The 24519-nt window shown below is 41.7% G+C and overlaps 1 pseudogene; it reads left to right on the top strand.

The window, feature by feature from the left end:
• Positions 1-1309: 1309 nt before the first annotated feature.
• Positions 1310-1552, top strand: LOC112611331 (annotated as a pseudogene).
• The last annotated feature ends 22967 nt before the right edge of the window (positions 1553-24519 follow it).

The following is a 24519-nucleotide window of genomic DNA, read 5'->3' as shown; positions in this document are numbered from 1 at the left end:
AAGGTTGTGAAGGGACAGCCCAGTGGGAAGGATGTAGGAATGTGGGATTGTTTGGCACCTATGTGGACTGGTGAGAAGAAGCTGAGGGTGTCTGTTTTTGTTCTAGGCATCCCCAGACAAAGGACAGAGACCTAGAATCCCCTTTCTAAAAAGGACACTCAAACTAAGAAGGAACTGGGCATTCCCAAGATTTTCTCTAGCTTAGCCCCATTGGTCCTCTGAGGACCAGGGCAGCAGAACTTATTTTTCCCAGGTACCACTAGAAAGCCAGGGGAGGGCAGATCTTACCAGTCAGCTGGATTAGTGTCTGATGTTGGATGTTCTGGCTGGAACTGGCAAAGGGCCTCTAGGACTGGAGCCACATGAGGGAGGGAGGGAGGGGGAGAGAGTGAGTGAGTGAGCGCTAGAAGAGTGAGAGAGAGAGAAAAGAGAGGATGAGGGAGGAGGTAGGGAGAGAGTGAAATACCTGTTGTGGGTGGTCAGAGGTGGATTGCTGAGACCTGAGGGTTTTGAGGGCTCACTGGAGAGTAACCCCAGCCCGAGTCTCGCAGTCCCCTTCAGGTTAGTTGTCCTCCTCATACAAATTGCTCGAAAAGTGAAGTGAGAGCCAAGACAGGGTGGGTGACCAGAGACTCTCAGGATCCAGCAGGATGAGCAGCTGCTGTCCACTGCTTCCAGGGTTGCAAGAAGCCTCTACCCCCAACACCCATCCCAGGTTTCGGCACCCAATGTAAGAGTTAAAGAAAGAGGAAAGAAACACAAAAAGCGGCTCAACTGTCAAAGACAGGTGTATTTTGGAGAATAAACTTGAGAGGGGCTTCTGGCCAATTTTGGTCAGGAACACTCTCTCTTACAGTCTAAGAGTATTTACTGGGGAGACAGCTTTCCGGCTGGCGGGGAGGTTACCTTGGGGCTGGCATGTCTCTGGTTGGGGAGGGGTTTATCTTATGGCTGGAATGTTTCTGGTTGGAGATGTTATTTGTGGTTTATGGTCATGCTGACCTTAGTCATTAGGCTGATGCCCTTTGGATTTAGGCGGTTTTTAATCAAGTGGAACTTTAGAATGGTCGTGCTTGTCCAAGATGGCGATGCTCTTGCTCTGTCAGAAACCAATCCTTCAAGAATATTAAAGGACCACTGTATATCATGTAGTCTTGCTAGAATGTCATATTGCATTGTAAAATAGACATAAAATACTAAAAAGTAAAGAAAATACAAGTAAAGGTTCTGGCTGCTATTGTCTATAGACCACAGGCTTATAGGGCACCTGGAGTAAGGGTTCTGGATCCCAGGCGCGAGGATTGTTAAAATGAGTCTTCAGAAGCAAACCTCTGGTGACTCTTAAAGCAAATCATGGGTCAGCCAACTGTGGTAAAATTAAATTCAGAGTGGATTATCGAGGTGTCCTGGCGTGCCTGGATGGCTACATGAATACAGCCCTGGAGCAGGCAGAAGAGTATATAATGGACAACTGAAGAATAAGCATGGGACTGCAATTAGCCACAGAAACCATGTGTTCTACATTGGTGCACAGAAGAAAAGGATGCGATGACACCAAGAGAACAATGCTTTTCATACATGGATGTAGTTTTTATGGAACCTTTTTCCCTTTTTTGCTTCTTTTGTGATATAATTTGTCCAGGTTTTTATAATAGTTGGTGAGTTTTCGCTGACATGTCAGATAAATGTATACAACTGAGGATTGAATTATGAAGTATTCTTTCACATTTAAGTTTCCCTCATTTTCTTTTACCTTGTGCCAATGTACAGAATGCTAAAATAATTTTTTATAGAAAGACAAACTAAAAGTAAAAATAAATGTAACTTAAAAATAAAGCAAGACCAGGAGTGGTGGCTCATGACTGTAATCTCAGCACTTTGGGAAGCTGAGGCAGGCAGATGACTTGAGCCCAAGAGTTCGAGATCACATGGGCAACATGGCAAAACCCCATTGCTACAAAAAAATGCAAAAATTATCCAGGCGTGCTGAAGTGCGCTTGTAGTCTCAGCTACTCGGAAGGCTGAGGTGGGAGGATCACCTGGGCCTGGGTTGTGGTGAGCTGTGATGGTGCCATTGCACTGCAGCCTGAGAAACAGAGTGAGATCCTATCTCAAGAAATAAATAAATAAATAAATAAATAAATAAATAAATAACAATAAAGTGAAATGACAATTTCTTCCTACACTTCACTCTGAAGACCAGTGTGCTGGAAGGTGGCTTTGCTCAGGGTGTAGGGGGAAAATCCTAATGAATCTGGAGCCACTGATTTTAGATCCTGGTTGTCCACTTATCCGTTGTATCGTCTCCCCTGAGTTTCTTAGTTTCAGCAAAATAACAGATCTAGGAACCCCCAGGTAGTCGCAACAGGCTAAGATTCCTGACTGAGCTTTGCTCTATCTTGGAACCAAATCTATTTTGGTGAATATACAAAAATCATTGTGCCTTCCAGCAGCCCTAATAGAGGGAGGGCAGGCAGGGAAAAAAGTACAGTTGATGCTTCCTATACTAACTCTAGGCAGAGGGTCAAGGCTTTGATTTTTATCTTTGAAGAACCTTGTTTAGCATTCAAAGCCAAAGCTTGCCCTTTAGTTATGAAAATGTCTCAGTAGCTACTTGTCACCAGTCATTAAAGACGATTAGAAAAGGAGAGGAGAGTGAAATTTTTATTTACTTGCAAATGATCCAGGCTCCAGCATATTTAGAATGCAAACCCAGATTGCCATCCAGTCACTTAGGTATGAATTAAACCTTCTATCTAACAGCCAGTGTATTTGAAGCACCCTCCCCGGGGTAATAGGGTTTTATCTGAGGAGCCCTTTGGGAGAAAAAGGGAAAAGTCCAGGTCCTGAGAATAAAGCTTCTATTGCTATGCTAATGTGCCCTGAGCAGGTGTGAGTGGTAAGTTCTCCGCTCAGGCTTCCTCTGTACCAAGTTTGGGATACTTGGGGGGTGAAACACCACACTTATACAGATATAAATATGAACTTGTGCTAAAGATTTTACTTAAACTGGTGAGGTGTAACAATCAGGTCAAAGGAAAAGTTAAAAAAAAAGCACTAACTCCCCCGAGTACAGGAACGTTGAAATTAATGTGCAAAAGGCCCCCCCACCAGATTATTTTACATTAGGAGAGAAAAGTCAATGGAATCTCTATCAGATAGGACAGAATTTACACGTCTATAGCCAAGAATTATTTTGCATTGTCATTAGTCTGACGCAATCATAGATTCGTAAAATAGGTCCTAGACAATCAGATAACCCAGAGAGGGGTCCTCTAGAACCTAGGCAATACATAGATTTTCAATGAAGCACAAATTTGTCCCCATTGCTTAACCCCAGGGGCTAATGTGAAGGGTGCCCACTCGCGTTGTGCAGTGCAGGAGCTGGTGGGCCTATTTTATATTCACAGTTCCTCATCTCTCCTCCCGTCATTTCCTTTGGTGTATTTGTTATCAGGAAGGGGTCCTGATCCAGACCCCAAGAGACGGTTCTTGGATCTCATGCAAGAAAGTCTCTGGGGAGAGTCCACAGAGTAAAGTGAAAGCAGGTTTATTAAAAAAGGAAAGGAATAAAGAGTGGCTACTCCATAGGCAGAGCGGCTCTGAGGGATGCTGGTTGTCTGTATTTATGGTTCTTTCTTGATTGTATGCTAAACAAGGGGTGGATTATTCATCAGTTTTCTGGGAAAGCAGGGGGGGGGTAGTTGGGAGGTGGGTGGCCACTCCTGAAACTGAGAGTTCTTTCCTTCACTTTTTAGACCATATAGGGTAACTTCCTGACCTTGTCATGGCATTTATAAACTGTCAAGGTGCTGATAGTGTCTTTTAGCATGCTAATGTATTGTAATTAGCATATAATGTGGGACGACCAGAGGTCACTTTCACTGCCATCTTGGTTTTGGTGGGATTTGGCTGGCTTCTTTACCACAAACTGTTTATCAGCAAGGTCTTTGTGACCTGTACCTTGTACCAACCTTCTGTCTCATCCTGTGACTTAGAATGCCTAACCTCCTGGGAATGCAACCCAGTAGGTCTCAGCCTCATTTTACCCAGCCCCTATTCATGATGGAGTCACTCTGGCTCGAATGCCTCTGACGTCTAGAAGCTCTGGCTTGAAGTGCAGCTCTCAAGCAGAGCACCCACAGAGATGAACTCCTCTAAACGCCCAACATTTATAATATGCTTAGTTCCCTTAGTTCCTACTACTCTTGTGATAGCTGGGCAGAGACTGGAGAAGAAGGAAGATGTCTGTCACTCTTTTTACATTTCTATGGATGACCTCTTCTCTTTTGGGTACTGTATGAGGAGGCTGGGGTGAAGAAGAGATTAAAGGAAGGAAAAATAAGTTTCCTTTCCCCTTCATAGTTCTTAGTGAGATGGCGCTTTGTAACAAAAGACAGAATAAAAGAAAAACAAGCAGAAGTTTATTAACATGTCTGCCTCATGTGTACATTGGAGATACCCAGGAAGAAATAAGTACTTCTCAAAGATGTTACTTTGAGTTCAGGTTTAAATACCATCCTTATCTGAAACAAAAAAAGATGGGTGTGGGGAAAGCTAGTTGTGGGGAGGTATCCAGAAAAGCATGGTGTATTAGGCCATTCTCATATTGATATTTAAAAAAAAACCCGACACTGGGTAATTTATAAAGAAAAGAGGTTTAATTGGCTCAAAGTTCTGCAGGCTATACAGGAAGCATGGTGCTGGCATCTGCTCAGTTTCTGAGGAGGCTTCGGGAAACTTCCATTCAGAGTTGAGGCAAAGGGGAAGCAAGCATTTCACATGGCCTGAGCAGGAGCCAGAGAGGTGCAGAGGTGCCACGCACTTTCCAACCACCAGATCTCATAAGCACTCACTCACTATCATGGGAGCAGTATCATGTAAATGGTGCTAAACCATTCATGAGAAATATACCCCTATAATCCAGTCATCTCCCACTAGACCCCACCTCCAATGTTGGAGATTACAATTTAACATGTGATTTTATGGGGACACAGATCCAAACCATTTCACAAGGTAAATAAGAAAAAGTTTGTTATACAGATTTGTCAATAAGTTTGTTATGCAGATTTGCCTTCTCTGTTTAGAGTTTCTAGTGATTTAGAGTCATTCTTCTCTTCCTAATATAGAGTGGGAGACAACCTTAAATATGGAGATTTCCATCCTAGCATGCTGGCATGTGCTTGTAGTCCTAGTTACTTGGGAGATGAGAGGATGACTTGATCCCAGGAGGTGTGACCAACCTGGGCAACACAGTAATACCTTGTTTCTAAAAACAACAAAAAGAACAACAACAATAAAACAGTCAACACAAACGGAGATTTCCTTCATAGATGTAAATTTCCTTACAATGGGTAACTTTTGCTGTGTCAGAACTTCTCCTGGGTCTGCAGTTTCTTAAAATAATTAGCTCAAAATAATCCTTATGCCAAAGAGGTATATTTTGGAGTGGCATATTCCGGTCTCCAACAAGAGTATGGTGCAAGGTTCAGACTGGGCAACCAGCTGAGATGTGCCTACAGAGCTTTGGGGTGCTTGGCCAGAAACTATGTCCAAATCTTATGCTTTTTAACTACTTCGTTCAGCCAATTTGCAGAGGTTGGGTAGAGAGAGTGTCCAGTAGAGAAAGCAGAAGAGGAAAAGGTCCAAGACTAAAATAAGGGGCTTTGGGAAGGTGTTTCTCTCCATGTAATGCAGAGGATGGTTGAATCCATGCCAACCAAGCTGCAAAGTAAACTTGAATAAAACAATATGCCACAAAATTAGTGCTCTCAAAACCCATCCTGTTGTCATAAGTTCTATCCATATAGTTTGATTTTCCCAGTCAAGTTAATTTTCAAAACAAAACAACACAAAACAAAGAGAAAACCTCTGCCTCAGCAGAAGAAACGTGGGCAGGAGGTGGGTTTATCATCACTATAGGGAAAGCTGAACTTTCCTTCTAAAAGCTCAGTAATTGAGTTTGCTGAAATAAACTCACAAGAGACAGACTGACAGGAGAAAAGACATACAACATTATTAATGTGCAAGTGCACAAAAGGCATACAAAGTTTGAACACCTGAAGAAGGGCCAGATGGCTGAAACTTAAATACCCTCTTCATAAGGGAGAGCAAAGTGGGGGATGTAGACAATTTTAGAGGAAGAGTAAATGGTTTTTAGGGGAGATATATGGGCTCAAGTAATAGACAATAGCCTGGGACAAAGTTTTTATGGGTTCTGGGAAAGATGGTGACAAGTTATGGGAAGGTGAGGGGCAGAACTGCACTGCAAGCAAAGGTTGTCTTGTTATGATGATAAACTCTCTCAGGTAACAGGCCTCAGAAGAATTGATAAAGGATCGTACAGACGGGCATGGGAACAGCCTTCATGTTCTTCTTCAGTGACTAATCCCCTGACAATGAGATTTCAGACAGGGCTTTGAAGGTAATTGTGTTTCTTTTGGTAGTACTGTCCTCAGTCAGATAACTTCCCTAGGGAGAGCTCTTCCTTGTGCTTGGAGGAAGAAAAAAGGAAGGTCAGAGAGACCTTGTTTCTGAGGCAGCTTCTAAGGCCTTCTAATTTCCTTTAATTCAAAGTGCTTAGCATGCCAAAGGACCATACTTTGGAGTATTGTTTTCTGAGCTTCAACACCACCTCAGTCCAAATAATCAGGCCTGGAATTTAAGCAGAACAGTTCGTTCTTCTAGCTGAGATCCCAAAGAGATGTATTCAGCAGTGACTGCACCATTGCAAAATTATAACTGAGACAGTGAAAGAGATCTGAGCTAACCAACTCAATCTTGCTTCCAACCTCCAAGCTGTCCTTGTTCATTCCAGGATGTAGGCCAAACTTACATTGGGAGGCACTAGTTTATAGTTTGAAACAAAGATGATAACAGCCCTTTACCCACACAGACCCCTTCTTGCCTCTGGACTAGACTACCTTTATAGGACTAACCAATTAGCCAAAAGATTGGAAATTTTGGCTTAGGCGTCATGCAATTGGAGGCTACAAGATTCTGACCCTCCCCAAATTGCTCCTGGGAATAACATCACTATTGGAAAATCTTAGATTGGTGCTTGAGATATTTTGCAGACCCTGAAATTGATGGACCAGCTGGCACCACGCAGACTGACAAACTGGCTCATCTGATTTTGTGCCCCACCCCCCCACCCCAGGAACTGACTCAACAGAAGAGCGCAGCTTGACTCCCTATGATTTCATTTCCAACACAACAAATCAGCACTCCTGACCACTGGCCCCCAACCCACCAAATTATCCTTAAAAACTCTGATCCTTGAATGCTCAGGAAGACTGATTTGAGTAATAATAATTCAGTCTCCTGCACAGCCAGCTCTGTGTGAATAACTCTTTCTGTATTGCAGCTCTCCTGTCTTGATAAATTGGCTCTGTCTAGGCTGCAGGCAAGGTGAACCCACTGGGCAGTTACCGTAGCCTCCACCTAATAGAATTCTAATTCGGAGACTGTTAGAAAGAATGAAGCCTTTCAGCGATCAGCATGGGAAGCATTTTGCTTAGCTTATCTCACCTAGGAACCATGCTCCACATAGTGTTTCATCCAGTTCCATCTTCATTAATTGAGCCTATGGGGACCCACTTGGAATGAAGAGTCAGTATAAAGAGTAACTTGAAGACATCTGAGATTCAACATGTACAGAAAGAAGCCTTCTTGAAGTATTCCTTATCTGACTAAAAGCAGGAACCTCCGGTAGATGAGATTGCCATAAATTCTCTCTTTAGGGCAGGTCTTTGGGAAACAGACTAAGAGTTAACCTACCACAGATTCCCTCTCCCAGGGAGTTTCATGACCATGAAGAAGACAGAAAGACCACTTATCACAAACTTTCTTATCTTTAATTTGTTCACCTAAAAATGCATCTATCATTCCTAAAGAAACTTATTTGTTCTTCGCATAGATGCCTTTTCTTCCATCTTCCTTTTCTCTAGTAACTGAAGTACATAAGTCCCACATTCTAACCACTTCTTTGATTTACTGAGCACTCCTGCATGTATGCCCATTATATGAACAAATAAACTTGTTCTTCTGTTCATCTTTTTTTTTTTTTTTTTTTTTCCAGTTTAATTTGCAGGCCTCCTAAGGAACACAGAAAAAGTTTTTCCTCCTCCACAAACTCCTGCTGTGTTCATTTGAACTAGGCATAGTGCCATGTACTGGGGTTGAGGTGTGGGGAACATAACCCACAAATATCAATGAAATATAATCTTTGCCCTTTAGGAGTAAATGGGAACTTCTTATTGGTGGAAACTGTTCTTTGCACTAGTAATGACCCATTTCAAAGGGTCATCCTTTCAGATCCTGTTTGAAGGTCTTAAATGCTCTTTTGAATTTGGGCTGGGGAGACACGTGGTATGAAATACAATGGAGACACAGGATGTTAGGTCAAACATGAGAAACATGGTGCAGAGCTTTACCAGCTGTATGAGCCATGAAGTGCCCCAAGAACTTGGGCAGCCCAGAAGTCTGTCACTAATCTTCCCCATTTGAGGAAGAGCTCTTGGCTTATGTTAGCATATTTGAGTTTCCCTGCAAACTAGATTAAACTCCTTTCAGAGGTGTTACAGAGCAGGGGTCCCCAACTGGTACCAGTCTGTGGCCTGTTAGAAACTAAGCCACAGAGGGGAGGTGAGTGGTGGGTGAGTGAGCATTACTGCCTGAGCTCTGCCTCCTGTCAGATGAGCTGGGGCATTAGATTCTGATAGGAGCATGAACTGTGCAAGTGTGGAATGTAGGTTGTGCATTCCTTATGAGATGGAACAGTTTCATGTTGAAACTGTCCCCTCCCCATCTGTGGAAAAGTTATCTTCCATGAAACCAGCCTCTGGTGCCAAAAATGTTGGGGACCTCTGTTGTAGAGTACATAGAAAGAACCATCAACATCTTTGCTAGAATGTATACAGCTTCTGAAGGCGAGGGAAAAAAATCCATTTTCCTCTCTCGTTCTAGGTTCAATGACTAAAGCCCATAAATCAAACTGATGAAAGACAGATTAATGAGAGAGAGAGAGAAAACAAAAAACAAAAAACAACAAAAAAGTTCTAATTGTATATGTATGCAACAGAGAAAAGAAATGTGACTCCCAATCACAGAAAAAAAAAAATGTGGCTCAAGGAGGCAGCCAGATGATTGAGATTCATACACCCTCTTATTAAGCAAAGGAAAAGGGGCTTGGGGCTTCTGTATGGGGAAGACAAGTTATGGGAAGGTGAGGGGAAGAAATGTATAGTAAATAAGGATTGCCTTGTTATGCAGATAAGAGTGTCTCAGTGATAAGAGTTGTCTCCTGAGTAGCTTTCTTCCTGGTATGGAGGCACTTTTATAAATGAAAATTTCCTTATTAAATGTAAATTTTCTTTACAAAAGGGAAAATTTATTCTTTAGTTTTAGGCAGTTAGAGGAAATTAGAGCTCTTCCTCTATCTGCTGGTTCTCAATTGCCTTTAGCTCAAAATAATCCTCATGCCAAAGTGGCATATATTTTTGTGGGGGGTGGTAACATATTTAGCACCCTTCGTATCCAAGCAAATCTAGACTCAGGTTAGAACATTTTTTCAAATGATGATGCATTTGGCTGACTAGTTGGCTAGACTGGGCAACAGATTTAAGAGTGTTTGAGAAAAGGTCACTGCTCATTATGGCCTCAGCTATCCTGACACGCCTACCTCATGCTCCTTTTTAATTTCATACCGCTAATTTCCATTTAAACACTGCCTCTTCTTAGGGCTTATTAGAATTAGTTGTCTCCGGGCATTATATATTCAGCATTTTGTCTGTGTTCAAAATATCAGCTAAAGAGAAATTCTCCAAATTACATAAGACATGGTGGCATTCATTCTTTTAACAGCCTTATCTCACTAGTTTTGTGTTTTGCAGAGGAGAAGGCAGCTAGATTCCCTTCCTTTCATGTAACAAAACATAGAGAATAATAGGTCTTACAGCAAACCAGAAGCAAAATTACAATGAAGACAAATATTTGAGAATGCATCCAAGAAATTTTTGGGAAAAAGATGTGCCCTGGGAAAATAGATTCCAATCAACACAAATTAATTTCTTAGGAAAAAATTGTTAATATTTCCCCCCTCCTTTATTTCAGCATTGGCATTTTGATTATGGAATTCAATTCATGCCACAGAATGAGGGCATGGCTTGACCCAGTCCAATGCAAGTCTTGTTTGGGATGAAAAATAAAATTTGGTACTAATAAGGTGTCCATACCTTAATGGATGAGAAATGAATAAGTTCTTCTGGTGCAGGTACCGTGTCTTATTCATCTTTATTCCTCCTGAAATGACAATCCCAGTCACCTGTACATGGCAGATGATTGATAAAAGTTTACTGAACTGAATTACTGAAGACAAGTGAATCTTGGGATTTGATGTGTGCTCTTAATCTTTTGAGGCTGTTGTCAAGGACAAGCATGAGTCTTTTCTGGGAATGTGTATTCCTTCTTATTTTTAACTGTGTACCTGTACCTGAAGGTTTATACATGGTTACTTAATCAGCATGGCGTAAAATCCAAGGAAATAGCTCATTTACATTCTGCTTTATTTAAATTAGACCTGGGGAGATCTTACTCAGCTTACTTCATTATTAATAAATAATGAATCTATTCAGGAAGGAGACGTCAGTGCTGGGGTGAGGGAGGGCTAGCTGCAACCAGGTAGACTGCTAACATTTTAGTGAGGGCTGAGTACTACGAACACTGTGTATGAGCAATTTGTGGAGTAAGTTTTAAATGTAGCCTTGTCTTGGAGTCAAGGAATGACCAGATCAGTGATTGGTTGTTTCTATGTCTCATACCCAGAGTCTAGTTTTCCCCCTGTTAAAGTTATGACCAGGAAACAACTGTGCTTTCTGCAAAACTGGGAAAGCACTTGCAATGGTCAGGCTTGAGTGTTGTATGTAGCAAAGCAAAGTTGGCGGGTGCAGAATGAAAGATAGTGGTCACTTCTCCACTCAGGATTTATTTTCATTGTTTTTAGCTGAGAAAATAAATGTGGAGATTTTTCAGACAAACATGGTTTCTTGAAAATGCAGGTAATTGCTCCCATTGGTGTGCTCTGAAAGCACGGCGATACTTGCTGGGATAGATCACGAGCTGACATTACATTTCCAGGCTGGAGAGCTGGCCTTTATCAGAGCCTCAGAGGAAAAGGAGGCTGAGATTGAATGAGGCTGCAAAAGAGCTGACTGCTGAGACCATCACTTTTGCATATAAATTTTAGATCCTTTAATAACAAGAAATGGTCTGGGTGCATTAAAATTCCACATTAGGCATTTGCTAGCTGTAGACATCCAGGCAAGTGTAGGGGAGAAAAAGATAATTTTCTTTCTACCCATTCTGAGTTCTTAGCCAGGACACACTGTAACAAAAGATGGCTTAGCAAGAGAAAAACACATAGAAATTTATTAACATGTCTGCTTCATATATACATGAGAGTTACCCAGGGAAAAATGAGTAAATTCCAAAGAGATGGCTTTGAGTTCAGACGTAAATACCATCTTTAACTGAAACAAAGAAGGGTGTGGGAAAGGCAGGTTATGGGGAAGTAACCAGGAAAAGCGTGGCAAACCAGGGTGAGGTTTATTATGCAGATTCGTCAGTGCTCTCTCCATTGTTACATCTCTAGTGATTTAGACTGGTACAGAGAGGAGACACTTTTACAAATGGAGATTTCCTTCATAGATGTAAATTTTCTTTATGTAATTTCTGCTCTGTTTTCAGAGTTTCTCCTATGTCTGCATTTTCTCAAAATAATCAGCTCTAAATAATTCTTATGCCAAAGAGGCATATTACGGGGTGGCATATTCTGTTCTCCTACATGCTCCTTGCATCCCTTAAAGGGTTTTTTTGTGGGGGGTGTTAAATTGTCCTACTATTTAAAAGCATCTACTCTTAGTTATATAGTTCTCATGTGTAAATCTTAAGAGTGCAATTTAGGGCAGGCATGGTGGTTTACGTCTGTAGTCCCAGCACTTTGGGAGGCTGAGGTGGGAGGATTGCTTGAGCCTGGGAGTTCGAGACCAGCCTGAGCAACACAGCAAGACGTCCATCTATACCATACACACACACACAAAATAAAATTGTTAATGCAAATTAATAATCTGATGAAAATCTTCCCACTTCTTTTTGGAATGCCAGAGCAGTGAGTCACTAGAAAGTCTTGCAGGGAGGGGAAGTGGCTGCATCCTTGAACTCGTCACTCATTGGCACACCAGTTATCTCTGCCCTGCAGAGAGCCAAGGCGTCCTTCAGACAGGAAATAGGATCTTAGTGGGTGGCCGCCAAGAGTGCACAGACTTTGAAGCAGGAAAAGACAGTCTCTAGAGCAACATGGAAAGGATCCAGGTAAGGGAGCTTCCGTCGTCAGGGCCACAGTGGCACCAAGGGGATGCAGCAGAGGGGCTGACTTAGAAGAAGACTAGTTTCTTCCCAATGCCACCCATCCCACCACCCACGTTCTAAATGGTTTTGTGGAAGTGAATTGCTTAATTTCCCATCTTTCAGCCTTTAAAACATATTTTTCTCCCTCAAGTGTTTGTTTTCAGGCAAAAGCAAGCCTCCAAAAGCCCCTTGGTTCTTCTCTATCTGTCTCACCCCTTCTGCCTTGTACACAGACTGCCAGCAAGCAAGCGGGGAAGTGGAGAACAGCTGGGATCCTCCAGTGAAAAGGTGGCTCAGTGCAAGAGATGTCAAGAGGCTGGGATTGGCGCCCATCGGGAGGCGCAGAGCTCTCTCCCTCACGCTTCCTGGGAAATGAAGGAGAAATAATAGGCAGCCCGCATTTGCAGCCAGCCAGCCTGGGTGGTATTCCGTGAAGTGAAGCACTCATAAATCCCTTCTGGGGCCAGAGCTGGTTTGACAAGCTGCGGGATTTGGGTGGCCTGCCTGCTCTTTGGGAGCGGCCTTGGGAAGCTGAAGAAATTGAATCAGGACCCCAGGCCCTTTACAGACTCCCTTCTACACTTGGTTGCTGATTAGGAACATTATGTGGCATTTAAAATGGCACAATTATCTTCCTTTGGTGGTTCTTAGCTAAAAGTAGACTCCTATCAGCCCGTGACTGACGACAAGAAGGCTCTTCGTCCCTGTTTTTGAAATAAACATGGGTATAATCTGAATGTGTCAACTACTTGTTTCCTAAGGGAGTCTAATGGATAATTTTTAAAATCTAACTTGGGCGTATTCATAATAAGCATCATCCATTTTGCTAAGTTCTTTCCTAAGGCAAATAAATACAGTATTGCAATTGCTTTCTTTGTTCTTGTCAGAATGTTTCAGGTTTAGATTTCTCACCCCAGGGGAAGAAGAATGTGTGTACAAGTACATTTGGCAAAATTGGTTTGCAAATGTAGAGGAATATGCTTCTGAATAGAGAGTTTCCCTCCCATATTTTCTTATGCTATGGGTTGGAAAGGCTATGTTTCCCTATTTGCCAAATGTAAACACGAACAGGCAAACAAACAAACACAATTTTTTTTAAAAAAATTTAAAACAATAAGAAGGCCGGAAGCAATCTGATTTTAGTAATATTTTCAATAAATTAATGGCCTGTATATGTGGCAACAGACACTTGGAAAAGATCAGGCCAACAGATGGGCACAAATAAAGCCACAGGAAAACTGGGAAGGATGATAAATATTATCTGCAGGACATTTTTATCCCCCTTGTTAATTAACTATCCTGCTTTTCTTACAACAGCTATGCTTATTTTCCTTTTTACTACAAAATTGTTTTATTTCATATTGCTTTCTTTCAAGCGTTCTCATATTTCCCTCCTGTGGGGTTTGTTTTTTCTTGTTTTTTTCTCTATCCCAAATCTGCTTCAATTTTCCATCCTGTGTTCTCCCTCACATCTCCTTCAAGGAGGTTTTTGCAGGGAGAAAGCAAGGACATTTCCTTTGCCTCTTGTCAGCTTCTTAACAATTTTCTTGCTATTAATGTCTAACAACTTTCCAGCCCCAGGGAATACACATACCTTCTTTTTCTATAAATTCTTGTGTGCTGTTCTCACTGCCCATCGTTGAAAATGCAACATGGCATTATTGATCTTACTCTCGCTCTCTTTTTTTTCCTTTGGAAGAATTCCACAGATGAATTGGTTCTGCCCTGTATCTTTGAATGGTTTTTATTTTCTAATATCCAGTGTGGCGGCCTGGCAGAGACATTTAGTTGAAAGAACACGGGGCTCTGGAAACAGCCAGTCCTTGGTTCATATTCTAGTGTTGTCACTTCTTAACCGAGTAACATTGGCTAAGTTCTTTTGTCCCTTTGAGCTAGTGTCTTCATTCCAATACCTATTCCAACCATCTGAGTTTGCTAATGGGTCTCAGGGAGATGTAAAACATGTCGCTTGGCACCTCGTTTCCTTTCTCTGATAGCAGAAAGTGGGAAGGTCATGACCAGTCAAGGGCCCTCTGAGTCAATCATGATTTTTCCTTCTGCAGAGTGTAATACCTTCCTTTCTTCATGTCACAGAACAAAAACACAGTTGGTGAGTCAAAGAAGGCCTTTCTGTTTTTTGAATAGCTTTGACTAGGTACAATTCTTGTAAAGGATCCTTCTTTGGCCAAAGAAGCGCAGATTTGAGGTCCCATGGTCCAGGAGGCATCTGGTATACCTCTCTTGGTATGCCTACTGTCCCATTTTATTGACATCTCTCCTCAGAGTGGTAGAGAATAGGAGATGATGCTGGAATTCTCCTTGCTGAGTATCAGTCTAGCATTGGCGGAGGGTCAAAAACTATAATAAAACTCTCTAAGGATTTGTCTAATTTGAATAACTTAGATCTGAGCCAACTATCATCTCCTTGGAGAAACCTCCCCTGACCATATGATCAAAAATACTTCCCCCAGTCACCCTCCCATCACCAGTCATCAATGTGCTTTATCCTCATCCCAGCACTCACCACTATCTGAAATTACTTGCTCATTTATGTGTGTACTTGTTTATCTTTCTTGTTTGTTCTCTCCACTGAAACAAACTCTATGACAGCTAGATATCTACTCTTATTTTCTTTTCTAAGCCTCATTGCTTAGAACAGTGTATGACAAAATGGCCCCCAATAAATACTTGTTACATAAATAATTAGTCTATAGATCTCACTAATGTTGGAAATGACCTCAGCATCTATAAAGGAATGAATATAGCAAAAGATATAGTTCTGGCTGGGCTCAGCTAATCTCACCTGGTTCATCTACCCGGCTGGGCGTGTATGACAGGACAGAGTTTCTTTTTTTACATTTGAACTGCATCCTAGTTGAACACACTGATGTAACCATAATAAGTGACTATTCAAGAAGGACCAGGCAGTGACTGCAGTTTTATTTATTTCATGGAGCAGTAATCACCAGAGTTGATCATGCCCCCTCCTTTTTGAAGACACTTTCTTACCTGTGTTCTCTCTTGAGTTTATCAGCACCGGCACCCCACTTCAGTGTCCACCATTGGCTCCTGTCATCTCCCCAACCTTGACTCTCTTCTCATCTCTGTCATCGCTCATTCTCTAGGTGACTGTTTTAGTCACATGGCCTTGTTAGGGGTCAGAAGCGCATACCCCCAAATGTGGTGCTTTTACATGCTAAACTGAGGAAGCCTCACGGTCTCTCTGATATCTCCCCACTCCTGACGTCTCTCCCCAAATCTTTATCTGCCTAAGATCTAGACCTGCCAAAAGGAACAATTGTTTCTTCTTCCCCTCTCTGTAAGACCAAGAGTGTAATCACACCTGAACAGAACCTTTTCCAAGAAAATGTACAAGTTCATACAAGTTCATCTCTGTTCCCTGAGCCACTCATCCTCCCTAGTAATCTCCTCAACAGAATCGCTCTTCCCTCCCCTCCTGTAACCTGCTCCACCAGGATGGTGTGTAAGTTTCTGAACGCTGTTGATGAGTGGGCAATCCCTCAGTGGTTCTCCCCATGTGTATACATTAAATAAATTCATTTGCCTTTTCTCCAGTTAACCAGTCTTTTATGAGTTGATTTTTCAGTAAACCCTCAGAGGGTGAAGGAGAGGTTTCCCATTGGCCCCTACAGCCTTGGGTACCTTCCCATTCTGACAACCATAACATTATATATTTAGCCGAGACACATATTTCCAGGATGTGTGACATCCCCATTTGGATGTTGAGGTTGATTGCATGATGTCCACAGCCTTTGCCGTGTGATTCTGCGTTCCCTCTCACTGAGAGGCAGGATCTACTCTTCCTGCCACCCCTGTGGAATCTGGGCTTAATCTGTCACTTGCTTGACAGGATGAAGCCAAATTCAATGTATTGTAGGGAAAGGAAATATCTTTTTCTCACCTATCACTATGTTCATGACTGAGGCCCCTATAACAAAAGACAGATTAAAAAGACAAAAGCAAAAACGTGGGTTTAGTATAAGTTTTGTGTGACTTGGGAGCCTTCTGAAGAAACAGTTAAACTGTGTATTTTTATGCTTAGGTGTAGGAAGAGAGGACAATCATGGAGAAATATGACTGGAGGACAAAAGGATGTGATCTGCTAGTACTAAACTGGGAGGAGCTTCGCGAGGCTTGTACATTCGGATTTTTCTCTGTGTCCCTGTATCTTCAGAGATAAGGATGTTTCCTTTTCTCTGGGTATATGAAGGGTATCTCTTGAATGAGGGTCTTACGATCTGCTTCACAATAGAAGGGCAGGAGAAGGTCAGAGAGTGACCTTCCTAGGTTTTATGACCTGCTTCAGGGGAGAAGAGTGAGGGAGGAATGAGAGCGATCTTCCTGTTTCTGCTGTTTTCTCAAATGCCAAGGTGCCATATTTTGGGGTAGGATATTCTGAACCCCATCAGTGTGCACGTACTAAGCCTGGTCCTCAAGAATACTTGTGTATTTCCACTTATTGTCTCTTGTACTTCTGCTACTACCATGAGAAGCACAAGGTTAGGCTAACCCTCTGGCCCTGAGAGAATGAGAAGGCAGGGCGCGTTGGCACATGCCTGTAATCCCAGCTACTCGGGAGGCTGCGACAGGAGAATCACTTGAACCCAGGAGGCGGAGGTTGCGATGAGCTGAGATTGCACCATTGCACTCCAGCCTGGGCAACAAGAGCAAAACTCTGTCTCAAAAAAAGAAAAAAAAAGAATAGGATGAGAAATTTGCAGCAGAGCTTCCTAAAGAACTTCAGTCAAGCCCTGTTAGAGTGGATCACAAATCCAGCTGAGATTGGCTGAGCCAAGCCCTAAGCAGCTGACTCTCATTTAACCCCCAGACTCGTGAACTGTAAGAATTATAGCTTTAACGCATTGAGTTTTTTAAAAATTAATTTTAGATTTAATTTGCATAGTATAAATTGCATACATTTAAAAGGTTCAGTGAGTTTTGACCGTGTATACATTGGTGATCTCAAATACTTGGCATTGTCAGTCTTTTAAATTTTAACCATTCTCATGGAGTAGGTAGGGGTATCTCATTACAGTTTTTTTTGCTATGTTTGTTTGTTTGTTTGAGACACGGTCTTACTCTGTCACCCAGGCTGGAGTGCAGTGGTGAGATTTTGGCTCACTGCAACCTTTGCCTCCTGGGCTCAAGCCATCCTCCCACCTCAGCCTCCCAAGTAACTGGGACTACAGGTGCTTGCCACCATGCCCAGCTAATTTTTTTGATAGAGATGGGGTTTCGCCACGTTGTCCAGGCTGGTCTCAAACTCCTGGGCTCAAGCAATCTACCCACTTATATCTTTAGCCTAGACACCCCAATGTGCTAGGATCATAGTTGTGAACTGCTGCACGTAGCCCTCATTGTAGTTTTAATTCATTTCCCTGAGGACTAATAATGTTGAATACCTCTTCATGTGCCTATTGGCCATTTGTCTATCCTCTTTTTGTGACTGTTGAAATCTTTTGCTCCTTTTAAAATTATCTTCATATTCTTGAATTATTAGAGCTCTTTATAGATTCTAGATACAGGTTATTTGTTAGATATATGTGTTGTGAATTTTTTCTTCTATTTTGTGGCTTACCATTTTGAATTCTGAATTCTCAACAACACGTATTGTTTTTTCTTTTATGCACTGTGCTTTTTGTGTCTTATATGCTATTGAGTTTTGAGGTGGTTTGTGACTCACAATTAACTAGCTGAGACAGAAATCTAATAGATATTTCAAAACCAATGTTTCCAAAACTGACCCTTCCACCCCTCTAACCTGCTTGTCTAACAGGTGTCCTCATCTCCAAAAGTGTAATCCATTCTTTCAGTTACTAGGCAAAAAACTTTATTCTCTTCTTCCTGCCCCACTCTACGTGTAATCATCAGCAAATCCTGTTGGAGTTCCCTGCAAAGTATACCCATAACTCCATAACTTGACCATCTGTCACCATCTCAACCACTGTCACCCTGGTCCAAGCTGCCATGGTCTCTGCCTTGAGTTTTTGTAATCATCTCTGAACTGACATCCCTCTTTTTGATTGTTGCATCACAATCTATTTTCAATATGGAAACTAGAATGATGCTTCTAAGATTTTAAGTCTAATTATGACTCTCATCTGCTCAAAATCTTCCAGGGTTTTCTTTATTCAGGTTAAAACTCAAAATCCTTGTAATAACTCACAACACCCTGCACAATCTTTCCCCGCCTCTACTCTCTCTGGTATCACTTATGACCACTCTCTTTAGCTGTCACACACTGCTCATGCCCTCCTGGACTGCTTGCTGCCTCTTCAATATTCTAAGCAAATATCTTCTCAAGGCCTTTGCGTCTGATGCTCCTGTATCTGTAATAGTTTCCTCCCACATAGTCGTGTCCACAAATTCCTTTATTTTCCTCAGGTCTCTACCCACCACTTTAACATTTGACATTACATGCTTTATTCTTATTTTCCTACCACCTGATTTTTATACATTTGTTTGATACTTGTTTCTCTTCACCTCTTTTCCCTGTACCCTGCCAAATCTTTAGAATGTAAGTCTCACCAGGGCAGGGATGTTATTTTGTTACCAGTGGATCCTCTGGGCTTGAAAATTATAAGCTTTTTGAGAGTACAGTGTTAGAGTATTAACCTGTATGTAATAAATGACTTAAAATTTAAAATCAAATGTATAATTTTTGATAAATAGAAAAAGTCTGAATACTCTCTACAAGTGGAGAATATGTTTACAATGTTGATGTCCTCAGCTGGGCACAGTGGCTTACATCTGTAATCCCAGCACTTTGAGTGGCTGTGGCAGAGGATCCCTTGAGGCCAGGAGTTCAAGACCAGCCTGAGCAACATAGTGAGACCCCCCCATCCCTATTTAAAAAATATTATAAATAAATAAAACATTGATGTTCTTAAATAGTCCACTTACCCTCTAACACTTATCCTATATTTCTGCTATTGTTTACACCTAAACTTCCCAAAAGTTGCCTATATGCATAGTTTTCACTCCAATTAATTAATCAACTGAAAGACTCCTCTTGCCATAAGGGTCAAGGAATTTTCCAAGGTTGAGGACAAGGGTCAAGATTACAGTAGGCTGGTACAGTGAGTTGGAATCACTTCTTTTGAAAGTTTACTCATAACAAAGTGGACTGGAGAAAAGAAAGGAAGATGAATAGCTTTGACAGATTTCTGCTGGATTTTCTGAATTTCTCATGTTTGCTCTAGATAGTTTTTATTTTGTGCTTGGGTGAATCTGCTGTTTCCTTCCTCATATGTGTATTTTAGTTCAGAGTTTGTTTTTCTTTTTTTAAGCGCTCTTATCCTAACAGATGTTTTTAATATATCATGTCTTGGTTTTGTTTCCAAGAGGTGATATGCTGCAGTTTATCACTGAGGTCCTGAGATGGTCCATACTTTGTGTCTACTGTGGGGGCAAAGGGAAAACTTCCCCCTTGCTCTCTGAAGAGTCATTGAAAATCAACTGACAAAAGGCAGATTGGTAGGGAAAAAAATCCATACACACTTATTAATGTGGGAGGCATGGGGAGGAAATCACCTCCCTAGTGGGGCACAGAAGCTTATATACGTTTTTCCTTAGGGGAGGGAAGAGATGTGAGATGAAGACAATTCTTTTGAGGACCAGTACCTCATTGTTCAGGAGAATGACTGGACCAGGGACACAGAAATGAACTTGTAAATGATTCTTTTTGGAATTCAAATGAACTTGAGAAGCAAGCATTATCTTGTGAAAAAGTCTATTCAGGTGTGCTTGCATTTTTCAGTCTTCTTTTTAATGAGATTTCAGGGAGGGGATATATCTTAGTCTGTTTGTGTTGCTATAAAGAAATACTTGAGGCTGGGTAATTTATAAAGAAAACAGGTGTATTTGGCTCATGGTTTTGCAAGCCGTAGAAAAAGCATGGTGCCAGCATCTGCTCCTGGTGAGGGCCTCAGGAAGCTTCCTCTCATGGCAGAAGGGAAGGAGAGCCAGCATCACATAGTGGGAAGAAGGAAGCAAGAGAGAGAGACAGGGGGTGTCAGGGAGTTCTCATGGGAGCTAAGAGTAAGAACTCACTTACTGTGAGGATGGCACCAAGCCCTTCATGAAGAATCTACACCCAGATCCAAACACTTCCCACTAGGTCCCACCTCCAACATTGGTGATCAAGTTTCAACATGAGATTTGGAGGGGACAGACCTCCAAACCGTATCAGGATAGAAGGCAGTTGTGCCTTTGTTAAGAAGCTTTCGTGGTCAGATCAGGAAATTCCAGAGAGAGTTGCTCCCTGTACTTGGCAGAGAGAGGAACAAGACTAGGTTAGAAGGGCCTTGGTTCTGAGGCCTTTCAATTTTTAAAAGCACTCAGCAGACTCAAGAGCCATACTTTCATTTTTTGCCCCCCAACACTATGTAGCTCACCAATGGGAAACTGAGTGGACACATATTGATTTCCAGGAGTGTTAGCTAATGAAGACAGAAAGAGGTGCTATGTCAGGTAGATTGGAGGATGAAGGAATAGAAAACAGAAATTGACTTAATAATGAACCAATGATCTCACACTAAGAGGAGTCTAGAGGTAGGGTGGGCCTCAGGATCCACATCTCTGTGACGCTTTTGCCTCTGCTCTCTTCTGAGTGTTGGTCTCATTCTCAGGTTGGCATCAAGATGGATTGTAATTCTAGGCATCATATTTGGACACAACTGCATCCAGAGGAAAAAGGACCATTCCCTTCCAAACTTCCACTGTCTCTTTCTAAGAAGTGAAGAAACATTTCCCATATGCCTTCCCCACCCCTGTCCCCAAGCAGATTTCACATTTTATATCAACAGACAGAAGTGCACCATATGCCTACCCAGTCTTACACTGGCGAGGGGCCTGGGACCCCCATGATCGCCTTAGACTTCTCAGGGTCTCACCCTGGAGGTCACATTGGGGTCATCTTCCTTTAAGCCACGCAGAGGGGTACATAACTGAACAAAAGTAAGATTTTGTTCAGTAGGAGGAAGATGGAGATTAGAGTAAAAGTAGATACAACTAACTGTATCTGCTACAGATGCCCATCCAGATCCTACCACATTTTGTACATAAATGGAAAGTAAAAGGGAAAGTGGATCCATGTGGAGGTCAGTTGATGGTTAGCTTTAATCCATCAGAGGAGGACACACTAGGTTAGAAGTGAAAATAATCTGTTTCTGCAAGTTTGGAATATGTAAACTCAAAAACATCCATGTAAAAGTACCAATAAAATCTTACTTTGCATAAAGATTAAAATGATGTTAATCTGGGCCGGGTGCGGTGGCTCACACCTGTAATCCCAGCACTTTGGGAGGCCGAGGTGAGCTGATCACTTGAGGTCAGGAGTTCAAGACCAGCCTGGCCAACATGGTGAAACCCTGTCTCTACTAAAAATACAAAAAATTAGCTAGGCATGTTAGCACATGCCTGCAGTCTCAGCTACTTGGGAGGCTGAGGCATGAGAATCACTTGACCCAAAGAGTTGGAGATTGCAGTGAGCAGAGATCATGCCACTGTACTCTAGCCTGCGCAACAGAGCCAGACTCTGTGTCAAAAAAAAAAGAAAAAAAAAAAAGAGAGAGAGAGATGTTAATCCACCAGGTTAAAACAAGTTATCAAGAGTCATGTAATTTTTTTAAAGCTGATAGGCAGAGTGAATATTGTAGTCTTTGCTTATACTTTTGCAACATGATCATTTTAGCTGGTAAACAGATAAACCAACCCGGTTTTGCAAGATTCAATAAACCATGCTGTTGTTTGCATGTTGGGACTCCTGCGAGTGATTTTAGTTACTATTATGCTATTGTTTTAGCATTCACAGTTATTATTATGCAAAGTATTTTTACAACTCATAATGATGTCATTCAAATGTTCACAAAATAGGGATGCAAGCGTTTACATTGAAAAATGTTCCCCCAAATCAACAGCATTTGAAGGGAAGTTATATGTGATAAGACGCCAGAAAGGAAGGAAAACGACTACTCTGAACCATGGTGCAGTTAATATGGGAGACAGCACTCCATGAAATATTAGATGTAATGCTGGGAACAGGAAAAACAGCTTTAAAGCAAAAAATATGTTATAACTTGTAAATGTGCTCTGAGAATACATCTGTCTTATTTTATATTTATTCCCTTGAGAAAATCATTCTTGAATTATGCAAGTTCGAATTATACAAGGTCTGGCAAGACACATCTTTCGTATGAAATAAGACCTCCCCACATTTTTATGACCAGAAATAATCCAACTTAAAAAAAAAAAGTCAGTGCTGCTTCGCACTTAAATAAACAAGTTCCAGGTTGTCTTTTTAATAGGAAAACTGCATTTTTAGATTATATAATCCATCAGTCTGAATTGCTTAGAAAGTGCTTAGCAAAGTCCTATGTTCATATAGGTGTAAAGGAAATGTTTTTTAGTGATAAGAATCAGATAGTTAATATTTTGAAAGCATTTTGTGCACACAGGTGGAGAGCTAAATTAATTTCCTTGAACTGTATAGGAGAATGCACAGGTATCAATTTAATTCAGCTTCTTATTAGTGCAAAACCCACAGGACTGTTACCATGTAACAGTCAGCTGTCCACATGATTTATGCTATTTATTATTTTTAAAAGGAGGAGTGTTTTGCATTTCTTTTTATTTCCATGTGATAACCTCGGCAGAGTGAAATCCCATTTCTAATTTTCACCCTGTAATAAAAACAGGTTTGGCTTTTCAAGTTCAGTCATGTGATTTGTGTGTGTAGTTTCAATTTGTGATGTGTCAGCCAGTGAACAGCTGATTTAATAACAGTTAAGAACCTCTACTACGTAGGAATGACTGAAGTGATGTTTCTCTAGATCAATAGTATTGCCTGGTTTTACTGAGGAAATAAATCATTTTGCCACATGGTTGCCAAAATGTGAGAGGTTTTTGGATCGATGACACAAACCTATGTTATCTCTGGAGAGACTATGAGACCTTAGTTCATCAATCAAATCAACTTTAATTAAATCTAATTTAATGGACTACTGCCTAGTAAAAAGAACACTTAAAAGAAAGTCATAGTTGAAGCGCACAGGGCTTTTCTTTTCCTACAAGTAGCGAATACACTAAAAAGAAGGCAGCAGCTCAGTGGAGCTGCCAGCAAGCCCTCCCTGCTGACGGATTTCTGAGAGTGGCTTCCCTTCTGATTTTCTTGCTCAGAATCAGAAGGTAAGACCTGAGTCTTACCTTTTAACGTAAAAAAAAGATGCTGCAGGCTATGTAGGCAGGAACCAGTGGCTCTCTAATTAGATTTTTGGTGTTGAAAAACAGGGATCATCAAGAAACCACCTCCCTTTCCCTCTATTCTTTCACACTCTCTTTTTTTTGTGTGTGGTAAATATTTATTTTTGTCATTGTAGTCATTTTGAAGCATGCAAGTTAGTGGCATTAATTATATTCACAGAGTTGTGCAACTATCACCACCATCTAGTTCCAAAACATTTTTATCAACCCCAACAGAAACTATATTATTTAAACAATAACCCCTCATTTTCTTCTTCCTCGGCCCCTGATAACAACTTCTCCTCCTCCTTCTCCTCCTCCTCCTTCTCCTCCTCCTTCCTCCTCTTCCTCCTCTTCCTCCTCTTCCTCTTCTTCTTCTTCTTTTTTTTTTTTTTTAAACAGGGTGTCACTCTGTTGCCCATGCTGGAGTGCAGTGACACACAGCTCATTGCAGCTTTGACTTCCTGGGCTCAGGTGATCTTCCCACCTCAGCCTCCTGGGTAGCTGGGACTACAGGCACACACCACCATGCCCAGCTAATTGTTTGCATTTTTTTTTTTTGTAGAGACAGAGTCTTGCCATGTTGTGCAGGCTGGTGTCAAACTCCTGGGCTCAAGCAATCCACCTGCCTTGGCCTCTCAAAGCACTGGGATTATAGAGTCAGCCACTGTGCCTGGCCACCCCAGGTAATTTTTTTTTTTTTTTTTAGCAAGAGAGTCTTGCTCTGTCACCCAGGCTGGAGTACAGTGGCATGATCTCGGCTGACTGCAACCTCCGCTTCCTGCGTTCAAGCAATTCTCCTGCCTCAGCCTCTTGAGTAGCTGGGATTACAAGCACCCACCTCCACGTCTG

Source organism: Theropithecus gelada, chromosome 18 (assembly GCF_003255815.1).
Source record: "Theropithecus gelada isolate Dixy chromosome 18, Tgel_1.0, whole genome shotgun sequence".
Classification (NCBI taxonomy): Eukaryota; Metazoa; Chordata; class Mammalia; order Primates; family Cercopithecidae; genus Theropithecus; species Theropithecus gelada.
This window is presented reverse-complemented; position numbering and strand designations above follow the sequence as displayed.